This window comes from Vigna unguiculata, chromosome 8, assembly GCF_037176805.1.
Source record: "Vigna unguiculata cultivar grain cowpea cultivar isolate G323 ecotype 2 chromosome 8, ASM3717680v1, whole genome shotgun sequence".
In the NCBI taxonomy this organism is placed as follows: Eukaryota; Viridiplantae; Streptophyta; class Magnoliopsida; order Fabales; family Fabaceae; genus Vigna; species Vigna unguiculata.
Genome location: NC_140799.1, coordinates 30,063,573 through 30,082,560, shown reverse-complemented (window position 1 = coordinate 30,082,560; position 18,988 = coordinate 30,063,573). Strand labels below are relative to the sequence as shown.

At 31.3% G+C, this 18,988-nt stretch overlaps 1 pseudogene across 1 annotated transcript; it reads left to right on the top strand.

Moving 5' to 3' along the window:
• Nucleotides 1-7,091: 7,091 nt before the first annotated feature.
• LOC114193889 (putative polyamine transporter At3g13620 pseudogene) lies at nt 7,092-12,452 on the top strand (annotated as a pseudogene). The gene is made up of 2 exons (XR_014984083.1): nt 7,092-8,568; nt 11,163-12,452. The product of XR_014984083.1 is annotated as a putative polyamine transporter At3g13620 pseudogene (transcript).
• Nucleotides 12,453-18,988: the final 6,536 nt, after the last annotated feature.

The following is an 18,988-nucleotide window of genomic DNA, read 5'->3' as shown; positions in this document are numbered from 1 at the left end:
CAAAATCCAACTAGTCTCCTTCCAATAAGCAGTTGGTTCATTGCTCCCCAAGCTTGATTAAGGTGATGACGTGGATCCTGTTGAAACTAAAAATGAAAGAAAATTTCATTTATATGCCTTGCCGGTTGCCAACAATCCAGTGGCCCCCATGGTCAAGTCATGTCGAGGTGATGACATAGAGTCTATCAAAATTAAAACAGAAAGAAATTTTCATTTAGTTGCCTTATTAGTTGTCAAAAGTCCAATGGCCTCTAGACTCGAGTCATGATGAGGTGATGATGTAAAGCCTTGCACCGAAAGGAATCTTCCTTAGGGATTGTGACATCAACTTTGTTGATGTGAATAGTTGTGATTCTTTGTCATTGGATGTCTTGGGATTCAACGATTAGTGAGAGTTGCAATGTTTGATTTTCCCACGTTTCATGCCCTTATAAATAGGTGTGGTCCCCTTGCATTTCTTACTTGTTTGTCGTTGACTTCTCGACCCTTGTTACTTCTGGTCTAAAGATCAGATATTTTGCTTTGTCTTTCTTCGATGTAAACTATGTCTTCTACTTCTTTCTCAGTGTTGGGTAGAGGCTCTTGGGTCCGCGTTGAGTCAATAGATGTAATGAATTTCAAGACTTCTACTTTCAGGCCTACTAGTGCATCTAGTAGTGGTCGAAGGAGTTATGAACCTGCCAATAGCGATGTTGTCGATAGGTCGACATCTACAGTAGATAATAACATGGTCATCGGCAAAGTCGTTGACCAAATGAGAGTGGCAGTAGCTGGGGGAACTAGAGCAACCATGAGGGCAAACTCATCTGCTGACATCCCTAAGTCCACTCTTTCCTATGATTGGATGGATAAGAGTGTGCTGGAGCATCGTTCTTGGTTTAAGTTTAATGCCACCCTTCATTTTTATTTAAAAGTCATCATTTTTTGGCCTATGTGGATATGGACTTGGAGGTTCAATTGTGGAAGTTATTATCCTCACACATGGTGTGCATGGGCCGAGAGGATGTCGAGGAAGAATTTTTCTTCCTTTATTTTAATTTTCTCACCGGGTTGTATGTTCTACCCCATTTGACGAGTTCACGATGTATGTGCTTTAGCTTTTAAATGTCTCTCGTACTCAGTTTCATCCAAATAGTTTAGCCTACCTTTAGGCCTTTACGCTGTGTTTAGAATTGGGCCTAAAGTTTTTCACTCATTCTTTCTTGCATTATTATAGCTTAAAAATTACTGAAAGGGCATATACACTAGTTGTTCCAAACAACTGATTTAATATGTGTTTGTTTTTAAAAGAGAAAAGTGATAACTATTATATCGGTTAAAGTGAAAACCAATGTAAAATAGGCATATACAACATCAATTTTGACCTTAATTGATGTAATAGCTGAGATTTTCTTTTCTTTTTTGAGAAGAAGTTTGGTTTATACTAATCTTAACCAACTATAATTACAATTAATTAACTTCAAGCAGCAACCAAATTGCAAAAATTCAACTGTTATAATGGTTTGAAGTAATAAATATCAAAATTGTACTTAAGCATCAAGAATTTCCATAAACCAAATCTAAATACTTTGTCCAAAGAAAATATTATGCTAAAGACAACAAATACGATTAATCTTTTTTCCTTGATATCAATTAATCTTAGTATTGTTGAGATACATGTGAAACATGTATAACTGAAAAAAAAAAATCAATCATCTTTCAATGAATCTTACACATGTGCTCATTGGAAATTATTTTCTCCAATATCATGAATCATATATATCATCCATGCAATCTCCCAATATAGATTCAACATTGAGATATGGTTGAAAGATGTACAATGTCAAGTCTATGTTGTATAACTCTTTAAAAAACCATAACAAAGGTGTTATCGCCTCAACTCAATTTTGTAGTCATCCTCTTGTTCAAACAATTAAAATAGGGACAATAATATTTTTCATTATCACTTCCATTTTGTTGAACAAATTGTAGAAACTATTTAACATCATTCTCAAACACATCACTTATTCGATTAATCTTCATTCAACTTTAATCCATTACTAAACAACTTAAAAACTTAGTAGTTTATGCATCAACTTTAGAAAAAGCTTCCTAAATTGTCCAAATGGACAATTCGAGTTCCATTACTATGTCCTTTTATTTCTTAAATATAAAGAAACATATAAATAATTTAAATTGGAGGTAGCAATGTCACAATACACCTTTGTTGTTCACAACACAAAACTTAAAACCGATTAATATCAATATGTTTAAAATATAATAATCGAATATAAAAACACAACAAAAAATACTAATAAATGTGTATTCATATTTTAACTATTTTTTTTAAGTTTAATTTGCAATTCATCAAATTCCAATCCTATTTTACATATTAATGTAAATAAATGAATTGTTAATTTAGGATTTGGAAGTTTATGTTTATTAATCTATGCATAACGGTTTGGTTGTATAGAAAGCAAAAGGTACTTTCAGTTTTGATCACCTATAAATTCTAAAGTATTCCGTGAATTAAAATACGTCCCTAAAATTCAAACCCAAAATAATTACTATATTTTTCTAATTTAATATGGTTAGAAAATTAATTTTATTTAAAGAATTGATTGACTCTTTCAAAATAGATTTAATTAAATTGTATGAAAGTACTTTAAATAATTGAAAATGTTTTAAAGTACTTTCATACAATTTAATTAAATCTAGATGAAAATGTTTATAGACATTATTTGATGAATGATATGAGATATGAAGTATGATTGATTTATGATACTGTGTGACTTACTGAGTTTGATCGATGATATTTTGTCCATAGGAATGTGCATTATGTAAATGTGATGATTTCGATATGTAATAATTACCAACCCTACTAGATGTAGTTATTGAGACGCAGTGTAGGTATTAATTCAATTATTATATAAGATATTCAATACCTAATAATAATGTCTCATTTGAAAAATAAGAAATAGTTTTATATTCTCAGCCTATCTTGTTGGGTATTTTCTGTGTTGCGTATTTTCTTTACATATATTTTATCTGTCTTTTTTGCATATTCTATGTCTCTTTGCATAATTTCAATCTATCCTGAGGCGGAGCATAAGAGGAGCAGAGGAGGTCATGGCCCCAAAAGTTTTGATTTCTTTTTAATTTATATAATTAAAATTTTTGAAATTTTTGAAATTATGAATAGTATTTTAAATTTTTTTAAATTATTTGTAGTATACGAAGAAATGAGAATTAAATTAAATATTTTTTATTTCATTTATAAATCATGTTAATTAATAATAAAATTTGAAATTACATATAAAAACATAAAAAATTATTAAAATATTTTTTTTATTTGTTTTATGAGTTTTTCGGATGTTTTCATCTTTAATTTTTACCTATTTTTTATATTATTTCTAAAGAGGAAATAAATTATTATTTCTACTCTCATCTCTTCTTTGTTCTCTTTAATTCTTGAAAAAAAATACATATTTTTTGTCTCACTTAACAGTGAAATATTAGTTTAATAGTTAACATTATTTTCTATCTTATGAGTCTTTTATATATTTAATTTTTATGAATATAGAAGAAAAAATATTGTACTATGTGTTTTTTCATAACCATTTTTAATTGTAACTTGATTATCATGATTTTTTCTTTTAGTATGTATGGCTCAATTTTTTAGTAGATTATGTTAAATTGTTTTTTAGTCTTAATCTTAAAAAAAGAAAACTATATTGATGAAGAATAAAAGAACAAATTCATATTTTAGAAGTGATAAAGAAAAGCTATCTAAAGATAGAGACAAGACAAATTCAACTTTTTTCATATATATTTTGAACCATGATACTGATGACTCAATTGTTTAGTTATAGAAGATCTTTCTTAAAACTCAGAATTACAGGTGAGACACTTATATTGTTTCTACCACTATAATAGAAAAATTATTTTTTGTAATGAAGATTATCAAAACAAGAATGTTGAATAAAGATTAGAGATGAATTTCTTGCCAACATTATGTTTCTTTACATTGAAAAAGGTATAACTGAAAATTTTAATTCTGATTCAATTATTGATGAGTTCAAGAATATGAAGAATAAATGAAAATCCTTTAAATATGTATGATTTCTTTTATAATTATAGTTATACTAAATTATGTATTCATTATTTTTACCTTAGTGACAATAATTAAATATATAAATTTTGATTATACTACTTTGGCTCCCTCTAGAATATTAGTGAAGATCCACTAGTGTCTCTTTGAATATATTATACTCAGATTTTGAAGAATGAAGATTTGGGAAAGTTTTACACATTTTTGCAAAGATATTCTTTATTTTTGTTTTTAAATGTTTTCACATCTTTGAAGGTGTAAAAACCTATAAAAAATTCAACTTATTTGTATAGATTTGTAGAAAGGGAAAGTGAAAGGGAAAATATTTTTTAACAATTAAATTTTGACAAATTTCTCTTATAATCTAATGTGGCATTTTCTAAGTAGTTTTCTATTTTTTTTTCATTTTTTCATTTTTTTATATTCTAAAACTACTTAGAAAATGTCACTTTAAGTTGAAAGAGGAGAAAGAAATTTAAAAGAAGTTATCAAATTATAATAGTCAAAATATATTTTTCTTGTATAATCTATCAGATCCAATTATCGATAAGCAACAGTTGATTGATGAATTGATTATTTCAAAAGTGTTTTATAAATAATTATATTTAGGTTAAATTATGCTTTTGATCCCATTTTTTTCAAAAATATTAATTTGGTCTCTCTATTTTTATAAGTCTCAATTAGGTCCCTATTTTTTAAAATTGATATCAATCATACCCTTTTTATTAAATTTGGTTAGACGGCGTGAATGAAATAGTGAGTAGGCACGATTATGTCTTCTTAAACAGTTATCAGGCAAATAAAACTCTGAAATAATATTTTAGAACCATCTTCATCTTTTTCATTTTTTAAGGTTTTAGTCCAAAAGTTTCTTGCAATTCATGGCCATCACATCACCATGAGAGCAAAATTAGTCATCTTCCCAATACAAGATATAAACCAGTGCTTCACGCGAGCCATCAATCGCTCTATTTCTTCCACCTATGTTTTCTCTCAATCCCCTTCGATCCTCAAAGACTTGTGGAAGAATGTTGCTACCAAAGCTGACATTCCACTCTATTAATATCAAAGTTGACATTCTCCTTTTTAATGTGAATTTCTCCTTCTAGTATCTTGTTTTTAATATCAGTTCTTTTGGGTTGTAGATGAATAAAGCTTGGACTGGTTCGGAGAAAGCGAAAGAAGGGGTCTTCAAAGAAGAAGATTCATGGTTGAGTTTTGCTTTGTTGTTTAATAATGGTTGTTGGTTGGTGTTGATTTTGAGCTTTTCCCAGGCTGGGCTTGCGGCTCTTGTTGTAGGTTCAATCTAGTATGAGTATTTAATTTCCATTTCCCTTCAAATAAGAAACTCCAATTTCACAAAATCCCCAATGTAAGTTCTTGGCAAAAATCCTAAATTGTAATATACGTTTAATTATCAAACATAATAATTCATATCAATAATTTATTTGAATTGTATTTGCCTTGTGATTGTTTACATAATTATGCCTACTTAGTATTTTTTTAATGTCGTTTAACCCAATCTAACCGAAAAGACATAATTAATATCATTTTTTTAAATAGGAACCTAATTGAGACTTATAAAAATAGAGAGATTAAATTGATATTTTAGAATAAAAATAGAGACCAAAAATATAATTTAATCTTATATTTAACAAAGGAGTATGATGAGTTTTTACGATTTTATTACCATAATGATACTTTGAAATCATATTTTCTTTATTCATACTTAAATTATAATTCTATAAATTATTATTTTGTTATGATATTTTTTTGATATTTATTATATTACTTTAATATAATATTTTATTATTAAAAAATATATCAAGTGTCTAGATAAAAAATATGTGTATAAAAGATATTTTTAACGTTTATTCTCTTTTATTTATTTAAGGGCTCATTATATTTTTAGTCTTCAAATTTTTACATAAAATTAAAATTCGTTTTAATTCCGTTATCTTAAAACAAAATTGTGTTAAATCCATTTTTTCAATTTTGGTAGACAAAATATAAACAGAGACATGCAAGGCAGTAGAAATAATTCAAGTGCTAGCACAAAATATGTTTAATACAAAAGTTTAATACTGTATTCGTTTTAAAAGTATAGAAACCAAATATTAAATACGAATTTCAATTTCGTTGAATAACTAAAATAATACATAAACTCTTATTCTTATATCTTTATTTATTTTCAAGCACTTTTCTACATCTCTGGAATTTCACAATGTTGTCTAGTAGTGATATGTTTTCGAGTTCAAATTTTCTATCAACCGATTTGATACTACAAAAATTCTTTAATATATTATAGGTTTAATTATTATTATTTTCTCTATTTTTTGTTAAAAATAATTAAATTAATTTTTTTTTATTTTTTAAAATTTTAATTTGGTTTCAATTTAAAAAAAAATTAATATAATATGATTTTTTTAGCTAAATTTCTTGGAATGGATTAAAAAAATTTCATCAAAATTAAAGTGGTTGATAATGATAATTACTTTATTAATACTAGAGTACGTATAGGCACTGTCGCGCATATGTGCATATGTATTTTTTAAATATACATGATATTATATTAGTAGGTGATGATAATGTAATGTTTTTAAGTTAATATATAAAATAAAATTATATTTATTAAAAATAAAATAAAATATATTAGAAAAGATAAGAGAATAAATGTTGATAAATAGAAAACAAAAGAGAAAAAACAGAGATAGACATGACCTTTTTTTTAAAGATTTACAAAAGTAATAGTAAATTTTTAAAAATTTAATAAATAATTATATTTTAAAGGGTAAAATTGGTATTTTGATATGTATATATATATTGTTATAGATATTTCAAAAGATTAAAAAAAAAACAATTTATATAATTTTTTTAAAAATCAGGATAGTTTTATTACTTTTGAAGAAATTGAAAAAAAAAATAATTAAACCAATATTTTATATTGTATTTTTAAGTACTGTGAGAGAGTACAAATTATTATGTTTGCATCTTATATAAACCAACCAACCATTCCAAACAAATAGGACAATCAGTCGTAATGGGTGTCCAAGAAACACCTTCTGCAACTGCAACCGCAACAGCCGCCAAAGTGAAGAAACTCACTCTCATCCCTCTTATATTCCTCATCTACTTCGAAGTTGCCGGTGGTCCCTACGGCGAAGAGCCCGCAGTTAAAGCGGCGGGCCCCCTCCTTGCTCTCCTGGGCTTCCTCATATTCCCCATCGTCTGGGGCGTCCCCGAAGCCCTAATCACTGCCGAGCTAACCACCGCCTACCCCGGTAACGGCGGCTTTGTGCTGTGGGCGGAACGCGCCTTCGGCCCCTTCTGGGGCTCCGTAATGGGAACATGGAAGTTCCTCAGCGTTTGCATCAACATCGCATCATTCCCCGTCCTCTGCATCGAATACGTCCAAAAATACTTCCCCGTTCTCCGATCTGGCTGGCCCCGCCAGGTGGCAGTCATAGCTTCAACCCTGGCTCTCTCATTCCTCAACTACACCGGCCTCACCATCGTGGGTAACGTCGCTGTGTTACTCGCTGTGGTTTCTCTCTGCCCATTCGTGCTTATGTCCCTCATCGCCATCCCAAGGATTAAGCCCCATAGGTGGGTTAGCTTGGGTCAGAAGGGTGTTAAGAAAGATTGGAACACGTACTTTAACACGCTCTTCTGGAACCTCAACTTCTGGGACAGCGTTAGTACCTTAGCCGGGGAAGTTGATAAACCCAACAAGACTTTCCCTTTGGCTCTTTTTGTTGCTATCATTTTCATCTGCGCTTCCTACTTGATCCCTCTATTCGCCGTAATTGGAGCAGTTTCGGTTGACCAGAGGCAATGGGAAACTGGGTTCCTCGCGCAGGCTGCGGAAATGATCGCAGGGAAGTGGTTGAAAATCTGGATTGAAGTTGGGGCAGTGTTGTCGACAATTGGTCTTTACGAGGCCCAGTTGAGCAGCAGCGCGTACCAGCTTCTGGGCATGGCGGAGATCGGGATTCTGCCCAAGTTTTTCGGAGTTAGGTCAAAGTGGTTCCGCACGCCTTGGTTGGGGATTATGTCATCGACTTTGATATCTATTGGTGTGTCTTACATGAACTTCACCGACATCATTTCTTCGGCGAATTTCTTGTACGGTTTGGGGATGTTGTTGGAGTTTGCGTCGTTTCTTTGGCTGAGATGGAAGTCGCCCTCCATTGAAAGGCCTTACCGTGTTCCCCTGAGGCTGCCATTGTTGGCTGTGATGTGCTTCATACCCTCTGGTTTTCTGGTTTTCATAATGGTTATTGCTACCAAAACTGTTTATTTGGTGAGTGGTGTCATGACTGTTGCTGGAATTGGGTTTTTCTTGTTCATAAATCTCTGCAAGACAATGAAGTGGGTAGAGTTCAGCGTGGAGGAACAGAAACAAATCCCATCTGAAAGGCTTGCGCTGTGATGGAATCCAAATTTGAAAGTGTAATCGTTAACGATGCACGGATACGGTAACTATTTATTTTGATATGTTTATTTTAAAAAGGACAATTATATTTTAACTATTAAATTTTGACAACTTTTTCTTACACAAGATGAGGTAAAATATGAGGTGACATCTTCTAAATGGTTTTGAAATATTAAGAATGAAAAAATGAAAAATCACTTAAAAAAATGAGAACTACAGTTGTAAGATAAAATTGTCAAAATTTAGTAGTCAAAAAATTATTTTTCTTTTAAAAGTAAGGTATATGATAAGTAATATATATATATATATATATATATATATATATATATATATATATATATATATATATTAATGTTTATAAAATATGGTAAATGTATAATTGACGTTGTATGAATCTAAAATAAATTATATGTAATAAATATTCTCAACATAAAATATCATGAATTATTGTGATCATAAAAGTATTACTACTTTATAGATTAAATATTTCATTAATAAATATTGGTAAAGTATCTTAAGATATTAGACATGAACATATGTCAGACATATGTCAGACACATATACGTGATCCAAATTGAAGTAACGCTACATCATAATTAATAACTAATCCTCCTCCAGTTAAAACTCATAAAAACTCTTTTAACTCAAATTCGATTGACCAATGGATCATAGTGGTATTGTTGCAGAATCACACATTTCAATCAATTGAAAACAGAAATAAGAGATTAATTTGTTCTTGCAATGTGATTCAACAAATTGAAATATAAAACTAATCAATTGGTATTATGAGAAATTATGCAGAAATGGGAAAAGCACCAAACTCACTCAAAAAATATGCTTTATCAAACAAGATTTGTTCCAATCAATATATCCAATTTATTTGTATTACCAAATTATGTTAAAACACATGCATACCTTACGAATATTGATTTAATGAGTTTTCTTGAGATTTAAATGATAAACAAGATAAGAGAGAAGGATCACACATTGATTTTTACACTGGTCCACTCAATAACTGAGCTACATCTAGTTTATCAAGGCAATCTGAACCTGATCATATACTATATCAAAAATTTTACAAAATCACTCAAAGATTACACTTTTGAATAAAGCAAAACACCAAGATTCTTGAATCCCACAAGAATCTTATCCTCTACACTACAAGAATCCCACTTGCAAACCTGGAATCACACCAGGAACAACACAGAAGCACAAGAACAACCAAACCTGGGTGGAGGCTCTTTGTAGCCAACTAAAGACGTTCTTCAATGCTCCAAACCAAGCAAAAACTTGCTCCAAGATTCAAAGATCTTCAATCACCAGTTGCACACTATGTTATCCAAAGAGGGAGTATTTTCCAAATTTATACCACTATTTATGGTTCAAAAATCTCAAGTGTTACTCCACTCTCTGAAAAACCAGCTTATATAGTTTGGTCATAAGTTAATTCAATAGGTTGATTTATTCATACAATTCAGTTGATTTCACTTGACTTAAGTGAAATCAATCGATTGAATAAAAATTCAACTAATTGAATACATTCATAACATAATTATATGCAGCAAGCCTTTTAATCTATTAAAAACCTTTTTAACATGTTGAAAAGGACAAACACAAGACAAAATACATTTATCACATGTCATATAGTCTACGAATATAATACAATCTTCAAGCTTTGATATCTTCATGATAACTCCAGATGCAACATATCACAAATTTGATCAACAACGAATCTTCATCAGTTCTTCATCAACCACACATGATCCTATGTACTTGCTTCATCAAATCCATATACCAAGATCACTTATGCTAACAATCTCCCTTTAACTATAGAATAGACTAAGGTTGACTTTTTGACCCACTATTCTTTAGGTTGGCCTTTGAGCGACCTATTCGCCTTTGAGTGCTAGATCAGATCGTAAACGATCATAATTAGAGTTCCAAAAGTTCAAAAAATATTTATGAATGTAGGTATCAAGCTAAATAATGTAATTAAGAGTCGGAAAAAAATTTGAATAAAGAGAAATCTATAGAAAAAATTAATGATTTGATTAAGATGGTTGATTTATTTAATTTAATTAATTTAAATTATGAAATATGAAAAAAAAATTATAATTTAAGTTATTGTTGTATTTATTTAATTATTTTACTTAGTTATATTATGTAAAATATATGTGTTTATAAATTTGTGGTGTGTGCACTAAGTTTGAAAGTATGTGGCTTAGTGGTTGATTTGTTTTGTGGCTGGGGTCGCGGCCTCGAGTCTTGGCTGGCCAATTATTGGTGCATTTATTTAGGCTTTTTTCTCTCTCCTGATTAATTTGGCCAATTTTCATTCTCTTTTGTGCTTTATTTTTTTTTACGTTGCTGCTGCCATGCATTAATTTTGAGAATATTAACAGAATTATTTTAAACTATAAAGGATAGGTTCAAATGAAACCGTAGGTTATATGTTATATGTGGGCTTAAATACCTCTTTCGTTCTCATTTTCGCAGTAAGTGTTGCGGATGGTTCTTATTTTGACATAATATTTAAAATGATCTCCATTTTTATCGAATGTTTACAATGATATTCATTTTCACAATTCGTGTTAAATCAGTAACAGAGCACCGTTTGTATTATGTTGCATTGGGCAGATGGCTAATTAACGTTAACCTTTCAATTTGGAGGAAATTTTGTAATTAGAGCTTGAATTGGATTGCACTCGCGCTCTTCATAGTTGGAGGCGATTTCTTCATCTTCGTCTTTCTTGAGTTCAAATTTGCAGAGGAAGCAGCTAATCTTTGCCATTTCATCATTGTATTGGAGTCGCGCTCTTCATTTCAATCTTCTAGTTAATCATCATCAACGAGGTAAATGGGTTTAGGGTTTTCTGGATTGTGTTTGCTCATGGGTTAGGGTTTTCGTAATTCTATTTTGAGTTTGTTTGTGCTTGGATTATTGTGATGTTCTGCATGGTTTCTAAATTACCACACATGTACAGTACACGTAACACAAACAGTGTCACTGTACAGAAAAGAACCAAATAAAACACGAATTGCGAAAATGAGGACTATTTTAAACATTCGGTAAAAATGAGGACCATTTTAAAACAAACACTACGAAAATGATGACCAAAAAGATATTTAAGCCTTATATGTGTGTTTTAGTGCTTTAGGGAGAGGGAGGAGAAAACGGCGAAACAATGGGTGGAGAGAACCTGTGGAGAGTGAAGGGAGAGGGGAGAAATGCGTATAGAGAGGAACGCGTGGTGGAAGAACCAATCAGCTTAACCTTGTTTTCGATTCTTTATCTGTTGTTGATTGATGAATGGAGTTTGCATATGCATGTGGTATAGAAGAATGATGAGTGTTGTTTTGTTTTGGTTGATTCATTTGCTGCCATTTGTTTCTTGCATCATGTATATAATTATCCCTTCTGTTTCCTTGGAGGCATGAATCCTGGACATAGCTAGGAGGCATAGATAATGGTGTGTGCATTGCTAACGAAAGTGGTGATTTTTGGGGAAGAAACTCATAGGTTGAGTGCCGTTTTTCTTGTATACAGATATGGGGTATGAAAAGGAGTCCATGTACTTTGTTTCTGTAATATTTTATAGCACATGTTTGGGGGATCAATAGGAACCAGGGGCTACATGAAATGGTATTGTTCTTGTTCATACTTTTACGATGCAGTGCTTCCCGTGTTAGGTTCTTGGTAATGCGGGAGGAGTCACGTTGTGACTGGTTGTCTGGTTTCGTTTCCGTGTCGTAGGGTCCTGGGGTACCATTCTTTCTTTTCAATGTTACGTATTTCTATTCTTTCACATTGTATTTTGGTGCCTTTATGATTTGGAAAATGAGGTTTTGACAAATTTTTTTAATAAAGTTGACAAACTTTCTATAAATAAAATAAAAGTAGATTAAATTTTTATTTTTTAATAAAAAAAGTAATAAAAATAGTATTTTTTTATTTCATTTAGTAGTTTGTCCATGTTAAAAAAAAACTTTGTTAATGTATTATTTTTCTTATAATTTTTTATTACATGTGTTTGTCCGAGAAAGGTAATATCTATTTTTTTATTGTGGCACCGTATTTGGTATGGTGCAGTTATAGCCTTTCGGTAATATTTTTGAACAGTAAATCTACTAAAAAATCAAAACTTTAAAGTGATAGATCATTTAATTTGATGTGTCCATTTAATGTTTATTTTGTCAAAAATATTTTTTGATAAACAAATTTTTAACAAAGTTAATAAATTTATTAAATAGAATATTTTTTTATTTTTGTATGGAAGTTATAAAAATAAAATAATAAAATTTTAAGATTTTTATACCAAAATGTCAAATAAAACATTTTGAAAGTATCATTTCTCTTATTTATTTTTCCTATCCACTCTTGTAGCAGTTGTTTACGTAAGATGCATGGTTCATGCTCTTTGTTTTGTTGGTTGGTGTAATGCTATGGACCCACGTAGAATTGTTCTCCTTCTTTTATTTTAGGTGCAGACCACGTATTTTAGCTTTATCTTTCTATTGGTGTATCTTATGGCTTGATGGGACGTTTGCTTTTGCTTTTGGGTGGATGTGTGGCATCCTTACATGTCTCTCATTGGTTGATGGTTTCATGGTGCATTAAATATTGGTATATGTATATGTTAAAATGATATGAATTGTCTTAGCTTTTGGGTTTTGGTTTTATTTAAATGAAGTTGTCTAGTGCACATAGAATTATGGGTGTCTTGTTTTTTTTTTATCACGTTGGTGGAAAGAAGGATGTCGCTTAGTGTTTGATGGGAGATACCTCTATATTATTGTATTGACTCGAAACATCGAGAATGAGAGTATGATTGTGATTATAGTTAAGTATTGAATTTGAATACGATGTTTAGTATTATTTATCTTAATAAATTTTGTTTATATAATATTATTTATGATTATCTTATCTTTATTTGTTTATTTATGTTTATTGTATGTGTAATGGTTGTATAATGTGTGTATTATACGGAAGCAAATAGTGTGTAGATTGATGAGAGGATAGGATGAACTTGAAATTTTTATTAATTTTCATTAAGTTGTTAAAATTAAATATTAAAGAAGTGTAATTTATTTTAATTGTCTTTGACATTTGAAAAGTTTTTTTACAATTGATGTTTTGAGCTACGATATTTAATAAATTAAATTTTAAGTTTTTACTTAAGTACGTTTTGTTGATAATCATTTTTGCTAAAAGTGTTCATTTTATAACTTTCTATGGCATCCCAAATTGGGGTGTTACATATAACACTTGTATTCGCTTGTAGATTCGAACTCAAACTCAAGTAAGATTTTGCCAGGTGTTAGACAATTATATTGCGAGCAATAACCATAAATGCCATCCACCTGTAAGCTGAACTCAGACATTGGTATTCATGCGTCATCTTCACTAATTTGGTCAAGTAATTTTCTACTCCAACTTAAACATTACAAACCTCTTCTATTGGAAATGCAACCCCACCTACACTAGGTTGGGACTAATGCAAGGGATCATGGACTCTACATGATACTTTCTATTTTGGTAAAGAGTTGAGAGTCTTAAACCAAAGACGAAAGATACAAGAAACTCTCTTGACTCAAAGTAAATAACACTAAGGCCAAAATAGTTATGTCATTTGGTGGCCGTAGGAGTTAACCTTTTATTTATAAGCAAAAATCGTCTATTCACCAAGATATTAGAAAATATTTTAGTTATAAAGGATAATAACAAAAATATAAAAATTACAAAGATAATAATCACATATCGGATCTATGTTATAACAATATCTGGTAAAGTTTAAACTAAATATAGGATAGACTTAGGCCCAATTCCCTGACCCATAAACTTTAGGTAGCCTTTTGAAAGTTTAATATCCATCTTCGAGTATCGGGTGAGGCCCAGCCTTGAGCTGAAAGTGTCTGAGTTGTAAAGACTAATGATGTATTTGGATAGAGCATTTTAATGAAGCAATTCATTTTTTTGAAGAATTTAGATTTCTTTGTGATGAAATCCTTTGTTTGGATAGAAAAACTAAAATGCATTTAAAATGCAAGTATTTATTGGAAGTATTTCAATTAGCTAAATTAGAAGAAATTGAAATATCCTCAAAATAGGTGGAATTTGAAATTCTTCTCACTCAACCTAACACTCTAAACATCTCTAATAGAGTTGTCAATTTGGCCTAGTCCATAGGTGGGTCGACAAGCCAAGATGACGACTAAACGAGCCAGACAAGCTGGGTGGACCTGACGACACAAACAGGTCAGGCAAGCTAGACAACCCACACAGACTGGGCGGACTTGACGACCCATACGTATTGAGCTAGCTTGACAACAAAAAACAGGTCGGGCGAGCTCGACGACCCAAACAGGTTGGACATGCCCGATAACTAAGATGGGCCTGACGACCAAAATGATTCGGACAAGCCCGATGACCAAGACGGGCTAGATGACCAAGACGGGTAGGACAAACCCAAAGACCAAGACGGGGCGAACGAGCCCAACGACTAAGATAGGTAGGTCCCGAAGACCAAGACGGACCCGACAACCAAGACAGGTCAAATAGGCCTAATGTCGAAGATTGGCCCGAAAACCAAGATGGATCGGACGTGCCTGACGACCAAGACGGGTCATACAAGCCCAATGACCAAGACCGGTCGGACGGACCCAACGACCAAGATGGGTCGGATGGGCCGGATGACCAGAATAGGTCAGGCAGGCACAACGACCCACACGTGTTGGTCGGGCCCGACAACCAAGACGGGTTGGACAGGCTCGACGACTAAGATGGGTCGAACAGGCCCGACAACAAAAACTGGTCGCGCAGGCCTAACGACCAAAACAGGCCGGGTGGTCCCCGTGATCCAAACATTCTAGGGTGCCTGAAAACACAAACGGGTCGGGCGAGCTCGACGTCCCAAACAGGCCCGATGACCCAAACAGACCAGTCGGGTCGGACAACCCACACAGGTTAGGCGGGATGGGCGACCTGGGAGTGCCAGGCAGGCTCGAAGACATAAATGTGTTAGGTAGGTCCAACGATCCATACGACCCAACTAGCCCAACAACTCTGACATGCTCGACCGAGCCGACAAGCACGACCAGACTGATGAACTTGACGGGCATGACCAGTCTATATAGGTCGTTGGGCTGGTTACGCCTATCTGGATCGTCGATCTGACCTACCCCGTCGAGGTTTCCCGACCGACTTGGTCCGTATGGGTCGTCAGGTCAGACCAACTCGGCTTGTTAGTTGGGTCAGTCCAACCCATCTGAGTCCTTGAGCCCGTTTTCAAATTTATCACGAATTCAAAATTTAATTAAGCCTTAAATAAATATTGTTAAAATGAAATTTTATCTCATAAGAAATTTAATTGTTTATCCAAACAAGAAATTAAAATGTAAGATATTTTAATTTCGTTATCCAAAAAAAATTATTTAGAAAATGAAGGAATTTAATTGCAAACAATTCAAATACAATACATTTCAATTTCTTAGCATTGTTCAAATGCTTCACCCAAATACAAAGTAAAAAAATCCGCAAAACTCAATCTTAAATACTTCCTTGCCAAACTTTTTCCACTTTATTTTCTTGTAATTAATTCTCTTGTCTTGTATGAATGAACTTTGAATGTATCTACAAAATCAAAGTTAGTGATCTACACATGTACATATATAACTCAAAATATAGTTAAAAAATCAAAAGTTAGTGATATACACATGTACATATATAACTCAAAATATAGTTACAAAATCAAAAGTTAGTGATCCACACAACATGTACATATATATAAATCAAAATACAACTACAAAATCAAACGTAGTAATGCACATAAAATAATATATAGATATATAACTCAATATATATATATATATATTATAATATTTATTGAAATAAATTTATTTATATTGTATTTAGACAAATTGTATGCAACCATCATTTATTTAATTTTATATTTAAAGTATTAAGTATAAGCATGAAAACAAAAGTAATAGAAATCGAAACACATCTCCTTATAATATCTATCTAATAATTAAATATTATTAAACAAGTGTAAGAAAAATAGCATAATATAAAAATTGGGTACCTAACCCGACCCAAACTCTAGGTTAGGAGAGGAGATTATATTGTATAAAAGATAAAAATCTTATACTATTTATAAAACAAACAAATTCAAAAGTAATAGCTTGCTTCGTCTTTGTCCTGTTGAAGACTTAGAAAAAAGTTAATAATTAAATTAGAAAAAAGTCAGAACAATTTCATTAAAAAACCTTGGGTTTCATGAAGACCACAATTTATTAATTACATTAAAACAGAAAGTCAGTAATTAAAATATTTTATACTGTAATTTTTTATTAAAATAAAATTATTAAATTTAATTTAATAAAAATATTTTTTTTACTTTATCTTTTTTCCTCTTGTATTTTTCTTGGCATAGAAAATCAAACTCAATACAAATGAGTATAGTAGTGTAATTTTGAAATAAAACTATATATATATATATATATATATATATATATATTTATTGATTACAAGTTCAAATTGATTACAAGTTAGAGAGTTATGTTATTGTAAATCCTCGGCAACAACGTCAAAAAAATTGTTGACAATATGATACAAATCTAATTTATCCAACAAATGCATTTGATTCAATTATAATACAATAAAGTTATATTCACATGAATTTGGTTTGAATAAAACAATAACCTATATATGATCTGTTTAAATTTGTAATGAAACAACAATAAGAGTTGGCAGATTTGAAAGTAAAGATTTGCTTAAGGAATAAAGTAGTTTATACTTATAACAATGTTGAGATTGAACTTGGCTAATTTTCTTCGATAGAAATTTAAAAGCATAGCTCCAACTCCATAAGTGTTGGTCAACTCTTGATATTTCCTTCCTAGGTGGGTTTTATCCTAACTTGAGCCTCTAGGCTGATGGTCAACAATGGAGTTTTCCTTTCTGGAAGGTTTTCCTCTTAAGCTTAGTTGTCAATTTTGGTGCTTTAGATTTCTTTGTAGTGAAGGTTTCTTCTTTGAGGCTTAACGTCAATGTCGCTGCTTAATTGTATGGGGCTTACATTTGAATCTTTACTAAACCACCTCTCGATGCAAATTAATATTTGACACTAACACGTGACATAGACCGACATATGGAAGTAACACTGACAATGACATGTTGCACTAAGAATGCCACATGGCATAATGTTGACTTGACACATAGAAAATTTTGTTTTTAATTAAAAATATTAAAAAATACTAAAAGATTAAAAAAATAATAAAAAAATGAAAAATAAAAATAAAACAAAAGAACCATGAATTGACACATAAAATATATTGTTCTCTTGTTGTTAACTATTTAAACGTCGTTACAAAAAAAAAGATTAAATTAAACAAAATTAATAAAAATTGATACCTGATTAAAAAAAATATGATTGAGTTGACAAAAATAAACAAAAATAGAGACTAAATTAGTATTTAAACCTTTTATTTTTTTTTAATTTGATCAATACAAATATTATCTATTCCTTCACCTACTATGAAATGTGATTAAATTCTAAAATAGATTAAATATGTAAAAGATGTTTTTTTTTTAAAAAAAAAAGAAAGGAAAAAAGAAGAAGAGAGATCATAGATCGAGGGGGTTTAGAAAAGAAAAGAAAAGAACAACAACTATTTATGTTATAATTACTAATCTTCAAAATTTTCATAACATAATACTATTCTTAGTTTGGGTCGACATAAATTAATCTTCATGGATATTTTTATGCTCGATGTACAAAATATTTTATTTAGGAATAAATGTTTTTTTCCTGAAATATTACATAAAATTGAGAATGGTTTATGGTAACAACTTTGATAACGTTTGATTCTTATATTTTCAAAAACATTGATTTTGGTCTTTATTTTTCAACAATGTTAAAGTTTAAATAGGGGTGACAATTAGGGTCCACCCAGTGGGTCGCCCCACAGTCCCACTTAAAATATGCAGGGTAGGCCTAGAATTTCAACCCGCAAGCCCATTATAGCTCGACCTACATCCACGGCCCGTGCAGGTTGGCCGGCAGCCGGCAACCCGCATAAGGTTACCCTAACTCAACCTAACCTAAGTTAGTAAGTGCTCCTCCATTGCCAGTGTTATTGGACTCCTGCTTTCAAGTTTCAAACATAACATTTCAAGTGTTAGACTTAGGAGTGACAATTAGGGTCTGGCCTAGCGGGACCTTGTGCGGGCTAGGCATAAACAGGCCAAACCAGCCCACATTGTCATCCCTTAATTTAAATGATGTCAACATTTGAGATTTTAACAATGTAGTGACACATGTTGTTTCCTTTATTTTTAAATGAAATATTAAAAAACAACAACACCGCCTAAAAAATAACGTGTTTAAGTTGGGGGTTTTGAGGGGTTTTTGACACTATGAAATTGTTGAAGTTGGAGGGGGGGGGGAGTGGGTGGGTTCTTG